The sequence below is a fragment of the Lactuca serriola genome, chromosome 4, assembly GCF_051521515.1.
Source record: "Lactuca serriola cultivar US96UC23 chromosome 4, Lser_US96UC23_V15, whole genome shotgun sequence".
Lineage (NCBI taxonomy): Eukaryota > Viridiplantae > Streptophyta > Magnoliopsida > Asterales > Asteraceae > Lactuca > Lactuca serriola.
The window spans coordinates 7,658,970-7,665,738 of record NC_136411.1 but is presented as its reverse complement, the minus strand read 5'-3'; the positions used below and the strand labels follow the sequence as shown (position 1 = coordinate 7,665,738).

At 38.1% G+C, this 6,769-nt stretch overlaps 1 long non-coding RNA gene and 1 pseudogene across 2 annotated transcripts; both read left to right on the top strand.

The window, feature by feature from the left end:
- Positions 1 to 4,264: 4,264 nt before the first annotated feature.
- LOC145100980 (uncharacterized) lies at positions 4,265 to 6,769 on the top strand. 2 transcript variants are annotated; one of them, XR_013705393.1, is made up of 2 exons: positions 4,265 to 4,488; positions 6,464 to 6,769. It is a non-coding gene; the product is annotated as an uncharacterized LOC145100980 (long non-coding RNA). The 2 variants fall into 2 exon arrangements; XR_013705394.1 differs by having other exon boundaries at positions 4,265 to 4,510.
- On the top strand, positions 4,506 to 6,197 carry LOC145100979 (pentatricopeptide repeat-containing protein At2g13600 pseudogene; annotated as a pseudogene).

Below are 6,769 nucleotides of genomic sequence, written 5' to 3'. Positions count from 1 at the left end.
GATTTTAGACTATAATTTAGTTAATTTTGGTTTCATATTCAATGAGTTACAGTCCCCCAAAGTCGGGATATCAATATGAAAATTTTCAAAGTTCAACCCACTAAGTAGTAATTAATTACCAAAAAATTCCAGTTTTTACGGTTCTAAACCCACTTTATCCGGTTCCAACCTACCCACTTTGATGTTTTCGGGTTTTCCGGTTCTAGACCCACTTTACCCGGAACCATACCCGGAACCGAACCGGAACCGGTTCCTATATACCGGTCCGGTTTCCGGTTCTATGAAATCCCATTAACCGGTTCCGGGTTTTCCGGGTCCGGGTCCATCCGGTCCGGGTTTGGACCCACTTTCATCCCTAGTTTCAACTGTGAAAGCACATGAACAGTTCAAATCCTACTCTCTAGCGAAACTGGTGGGAATACTCAAGTCCCATGAAAGCGTGGTAACCAAAGAAGCGAAAGTAGTTTATGGTATGGGATCTCTGGATCTTGTCTCAAAAGGAAAAAGTATCCCAGAAGATGAAGAAAAGACTGATATGTCTGAGTGTGATCTAACTACCGAGGATTATGCTTTGATGATATCCAATCCAAAGAAGTTTGCAAGAAGAAAATTCCCTGTCAACAAGAATCGAAACTGGCAGGGAAGTTACAGCTCTGAGAAGGTGAAAGATGAAGCGAAGAACTCCTCTCAAAAGGATGATGAAAAGAAGGAGAGCAAGCTTGCAGGAGACTCTGGATACGACTGCAATTATTGTCACGGCAAGAACCATTTTGCCAAAGATTTCATGTTAAGGAAAATGGTTGAGAAGAGAGAGGGTGAAGATGATGAGGCGTACTATATGTGCAAGTTAGACGAAATCAAGAAGAAGAAGGCGACTAACAGCTCAATGAATGCCTTGATTGTACAGGAGAATGTTGGGGAAGATGAGTTCGGTGGCGTAGAAGTGTGGTCAACCGATTCTGAAGATTCATTTTGATTCAGAAGAAAAGGATATACCAGATCACATGTTGATGTCTAGTAAGCAGTTTAAATTATGAACAAGAAGCTTAACTCTATTCTTCAATCACAAGCTGATTCTGGTGCCAAGAATTCGGTTTCGGGAATAGAGGTTGATGTTATGTTGAAGGCAATGGAGCTTCGAATGCAGAAGAAATTGGATGTTATGGATAAAAGTAACAAGTTGAGGGTCAAGGCTCAGACTGATTCGTTTAATTCTGAAATCAAATATCTTTGTTTGACAGCAAAAGAACGACATGTTCTTTTTGTTAAATATGTCAAGACAGTACGAGAAGATGACAATCGAAAACTTGAGGAGCTGGAGGTTGAAGTCTCAAAAGAGATAAATGAGCTGAATTCCAACTATTCGATAATCAAGTCGAATGTTGACACCATAGCGGCTGCAGTGACAAAGATTGCCAAATGGTATCAATCATTATCTCCTCAGTTTGAAGCAAAGGCTAAAGAAGATGCTCAAAATTTCGATAAGATGGGAACTTTAATTGGTGAATTGAAATAATTAGTTTCCAAACCTGCTCCCACTTCCTTTTTAACTCTTGAGTTTTTAACTCAGAAGTTACACGGTTTGGATCAAGCAATTCAGAAGGTTGTTGCTCCAATTTTGAAGTTTGCAAATATGCTACCTACTGGTACCCCACCTGTTGTCACAGGGGTGCAAGGGGGAGAAAAAGAGAAGAAAGCTCAAGTAGGTAAAACTTCGAAGGTTTTGAATGAAGGCAGAGACAAGTCCACAACTGTCGAAAAAGTGATACCTACTCAAGTTTCAACAAAGGTAGTATCAACTCAAATCATCACTCCAATTGTTTTGAAAGTCAATACAACTCAATCCATCAAAACCACAACAAAGCCGATAGTGAAAGGAATTGTGTTTGGTTCAACAATTGAAGGAGGGAGTTCAAGTTCTTTAAAGCCAAAGGTTTCTGAAGCTGTAAAAGATAAAGGGAAGGTGATTGTGATTGAAAAATCAAAAGAAGAAAGGAAGGCTGAGATAGAAACTGAAATGGAGAAACAAAGACATATTCAAAGCATTATGAGGCTTCGTGAGAATGATCCACCTCACATGGATAAGGGAGATCCTAATAAGTTCCATAGTTACGAAAACATCAAAGCCAGAGTGCCATACAATCAAATGTATGCATTCGAGAAGAAACCATGAAGGAGTAATTCTATTGAAAATTCTGATATGAATCAACTCGACTTTCCTGTTAACGAAATGATGTTCATTACTGCTTAGTATAAGGTGATTGAGAAGTTCAAGAACGAAGATGACTTTCTTCATATGAAACTTAGGTTTCATGTTGTTGTGGGCAAGGAACAAGAAGTATGGTCACTCATCAAGATCACAAGGGTGTTGAGTATCACAAAAGACGTAATGTTTGAGAACATGATACAAAACTTTCGTTATCATGTTGTTAGAGTGAACAAGGTTGCATGTGATTTCTTGATTGCTGATTTCCCTCTCATGAACTTGATTGATCTTATTCAAGTTGCTCTAAGTCTGAAAGACATGGATATATGTTTCTCAACTTCAAGGAATCGATAAGGAAACTTTAAGACTAGGTCTTGGTCATATCAAAATGTTCATAGACAATTATTATGATTTTCTAGCCTTGACTGATGTTGAGTTGTCAACTGCACTTGGGAAGGAAGTAAAAGTGGCTATGGATGTGACGAAGACTCAAGCTGAACTGAAGAAATATGCTGACGGGGAGATTTGTTTGAAGCTGTTTGGATTGGTATTTGCTGGTAAAGAGAAGAATGGGAAAGCTAAAAGATTTTTGTTTCAAGCAAGTGAAGTGGAAAGATATACTACAACTCAATATACGAACTTCATTGTTCGTATGAATAACTGCAAAAAGAACAACGAGGGTGATAAAATGGAGCTAAAGAAGACGATGAGCTGGTATTCGGAGATTCGCAGAATGAAGCATTTTGCTGCACAAATTCTCACCAATTGAGAAGTTCGACATTATTACAAAGGGGGAGATTGTAACGTCGAAATTATATTGTAATATGTCGAAGTCTGTGTAATAGTTGTTTTCGTTAGTTATGTACTTACTAAGGTACTTTTATGTCAAAGTCTAATGCAATGCCTTAGTATTTTTTGTATGCTTCATAGTTCTCCAATAAATAGGAGTGTTACTTAGAGATAGATAAGAGTTTTGGGGAGTCTGTCGTATCGTGAATCTCTGTGAAAACTTGAAGTATAATAGAGCTGAAACCAGATATTATTTACTCTCAGTGTTCTTAATTCTTGTAACTCTGATTCTACGTTCTTTACTTGATTCAATACTTCATTAGGGAATCCGTCAACCATCACTTGGAGTTTCATCTGTAGGACTTCAGTAGTGCCAGGTGAGTGATCCTCACTATACTAAGGGGTCTAAGGCACCAAGGCCGGCCCATTGGATTTGATATCCCAGTAGTTGATTACGTGTTGAATATGAGATGATTATGCATGCTAGTTTGCTATGTCAGTTAGGTAGATCTGTAGGACTACCTGTGTTACTACTTGATTATTTATATGTGTCATTAGCTGTATATGTAGACATGTTGTGTGGGTAGGGTTGAGGTTGCACTGCTTCATGCGGTGACCAACAAACCCTGGAGTATGCCGGATATGATTTAGGGTCGAGAAGGCATACCAGACTCATACTACTCATACTGAGGACTCATTAGCATACTAGATACGAGCTGCGGACCGAGTGGTATACTAGACTCGTACTGAGGGCTTAAGGGTATTAGAGCATTCCAGTTGCGGGCTGAGGGCCAAGGGAGCATGCCAGACTCGCATTGAGGGCTGATCAGTTATATTTCAGTCTTAGGACTGCAGGGGGCAAGCCAGTCATAAGCTGTGGGCTCGAGAGCAAACTAGACTTATGTTGTGGGCTCGGAGGCAAGCTAGATGTGAGCTGTGGGCCCGAAAGGCAAGCCAGACTCACACTTTGGGCCCAAGGGGTAATCCAGACTGTAGAGCTGTGGACCCATTCCATATTGTTATTATGTGTACTGTTGTTGTGTATCGGTGCTTACGATTTCAGTTTATTGAAATTATTGTTTCAGGTGCTCTAGATGTCTCGGCAAGGCGAATGCATGATCCTACACATCCTTGTGAATTGAACTTATAGTTTCTGGGATACTCTGAACTATTTTGAAATCATTTTTGTAGTAATTAATGATTTTGAATGTTTGAAAATTTTTTAAATTCTCTTGATTTTTATGGATTTTACAACAACGCACCATTTTTACAACAACGCACACATGGTGCTCCAAGCTCCTGTCATTCGACGTCGTCCGATTATCTTCACCATTTCCTAAACCTCAACAACTACTTTCTTCCCCCGTTACCACCTCCGCCGCAGTCTCATCCATTCCTCCGTCCCAAATTACTCATTCTATGATTCCTCCCAATTTTGGTTCCCTGCTATTCTCTGCCCCTTCAACATTACAAGTTACATCAAGCTCTAATAGGTCTTATTCACTTCCTGTCTCTGTAAGTTAGGGTTTATATTTTGCTCGATATTTTTGAATTTGGTATTATATTATGATACAAAATCCGATGAATTGAGGTGGGATAGCTTATGTAAAAATTTGGTTGTTACTATGAACAACAGTTTGCATTCTCTGAGATGCTTACTAGAAAAATGTAGCAAAAACGAGAATCTAATCACCCAAATCCACGCTCATGCCACAACTCTAGGACTCTTTCGCACTCAACAAGATTTCGCGTGTAAGCTACTCAACATATATGCCAAAAAGTTAAACAATCCAACCAAAGCTCAGGGGATCTTTGATCAGATTCATAACCCAGATATAGTTTCATGGACTTGTCTCATGTCTCTTTACTTGCAAAACCAACAACCCTTGAAAACGCTCTCTATATTTTCTCACATGATCGTGTCAACGGGGTTGAACCCAGATGGGCATTGCATCGTGGCTGCACTTTCAGCTTGTGGGTCTGCTAAGAATCTAGTGGTTGGGAAGATAGTTCATGGGATGGTGTTGAGATATGAGTTGGGTGGTGAAGAACCCATTGTTTCCAATGCTTTGATTGATCTCTACAGTCGAAATGGTCAAATAGGTTTAGCCAGGAGAGTGTTTGAATCCATGGTTGTCAAAGACGTTGCTTCCTGGACGAGTTTGCTAAATGGCCATATCATATGTGGTGATATTGTTTCTGCTGGCCAAGTGTTCGATGAAATGCCTGTGAGAAATGTCATCTCTTGGACTGCCATGATAGTGGGCTATGTCCGAAGCAAAAACGTTATCCATGGATTAAAACTATTTCGGGAGATGAGAAGTGATTACATTCATCCTACATCAATCACAATAGTAGCTGTTCTTTCCGGTTGTGCAGATGTTGGTGCCCTTGATTTTGGTGGATCATTACATGGATACATTAACAAGATATCAAATCTTATCACTGATGTATCAGTGAACAATGCTTTGATAGATATGTATTGTAAAGGTGGAAACCTCGAATTGGCCACAAGGGTATTCATGAAAATGCATAAAAAAGATGTTTTTTCTTGGACAAGTATGATTTCAGGATTAGCTCTTCATGGGAAAGGAAGATCAACCCTTAAAGTGTTTAATGATATGGTATCAAGTGGAATGACCCCAAACGATATTACCTTTTTATCAGTTCTATCAGCTTGTGGTCATGGAGGACTAATTAAGGAAGGAATGTCTCTTTTTACCAAAATGGTTGATGATTATGGTTTAAAACCAACAATGAAACACTATGGTTGTATGGTGGATCTTGTTTGTAGGGCAGGGGATTTAAAAGAAGCACTCAGGTTGATTGACATGATGCCTTTTGAACCAGATGCTGTTATCTGGAGATCTGTTTTGAGTGGCTGTATGATGAAAAGAGATGTAGGGTTAGCTGAAATTGTAGCAAAGAAAATAGTGGAATTAGAACCTTATGATGATGGAGTGTATATTCTTGTTTGGAATTTATATCGGTTAACAAACAAGTGGGAAGATGCATTAAAGACAAGAAAGGTTATGAGAAGTCAAAAGATTAAGAAACAGCCTGGGTGTAGTTGGATTGAGATTAATGGTGTTGTTCATGAATTTACTGCAGAGACCACAATTCATTATGATTTTATGCATACTATTTTACAAGTTTTAGGTGAACAACAAACAGTCTGAGATGATATAAAATCATTTTATTATCAGTTACTCTTTAAATTCTTCTGTTTTTCAATTTGTGGATAAGGTAACATGTGTCTTTTTAAATAATCTCCATCTTTTAACTCTACCAACTAAATTATGTTTATGAATATAATTAACTATATAAGTCTTGTATTTTCTAGTATTAAATTTAACCAATAAGGGAACAAACTGTCTTTGGATTTGAAGTAGAAGATAAAACTGACTTTTTTTTTAAAAAAAAAAAGGATGTTTATATAATGCAAAATTCCTTGATAATTCTTTGCAGGTGAATGAATGGGGTTTTAAGGCAAGATGTGGCCTAGTTTGACTTGAGATGCTAATGGTTTCAGTTGTTATTGCAAGGTAAATAAATCGTTTTCACTGTCATAGTCTAGTCTGTTGATTTTATCCTATAAGTCTAGTTCATAGCAAATTATATGTTTGAGTTAGTGCAACTCAAAAAGTCAAACATGTATCTGCAAAGTCAAACATGTATCTGCAACTCAAAAACCTTGAGATTGAGATTTGAGTTTGTTTTACAAAATTAGCTAATATATTTTTATATAATTAATAATAAAACGTACATTATTTA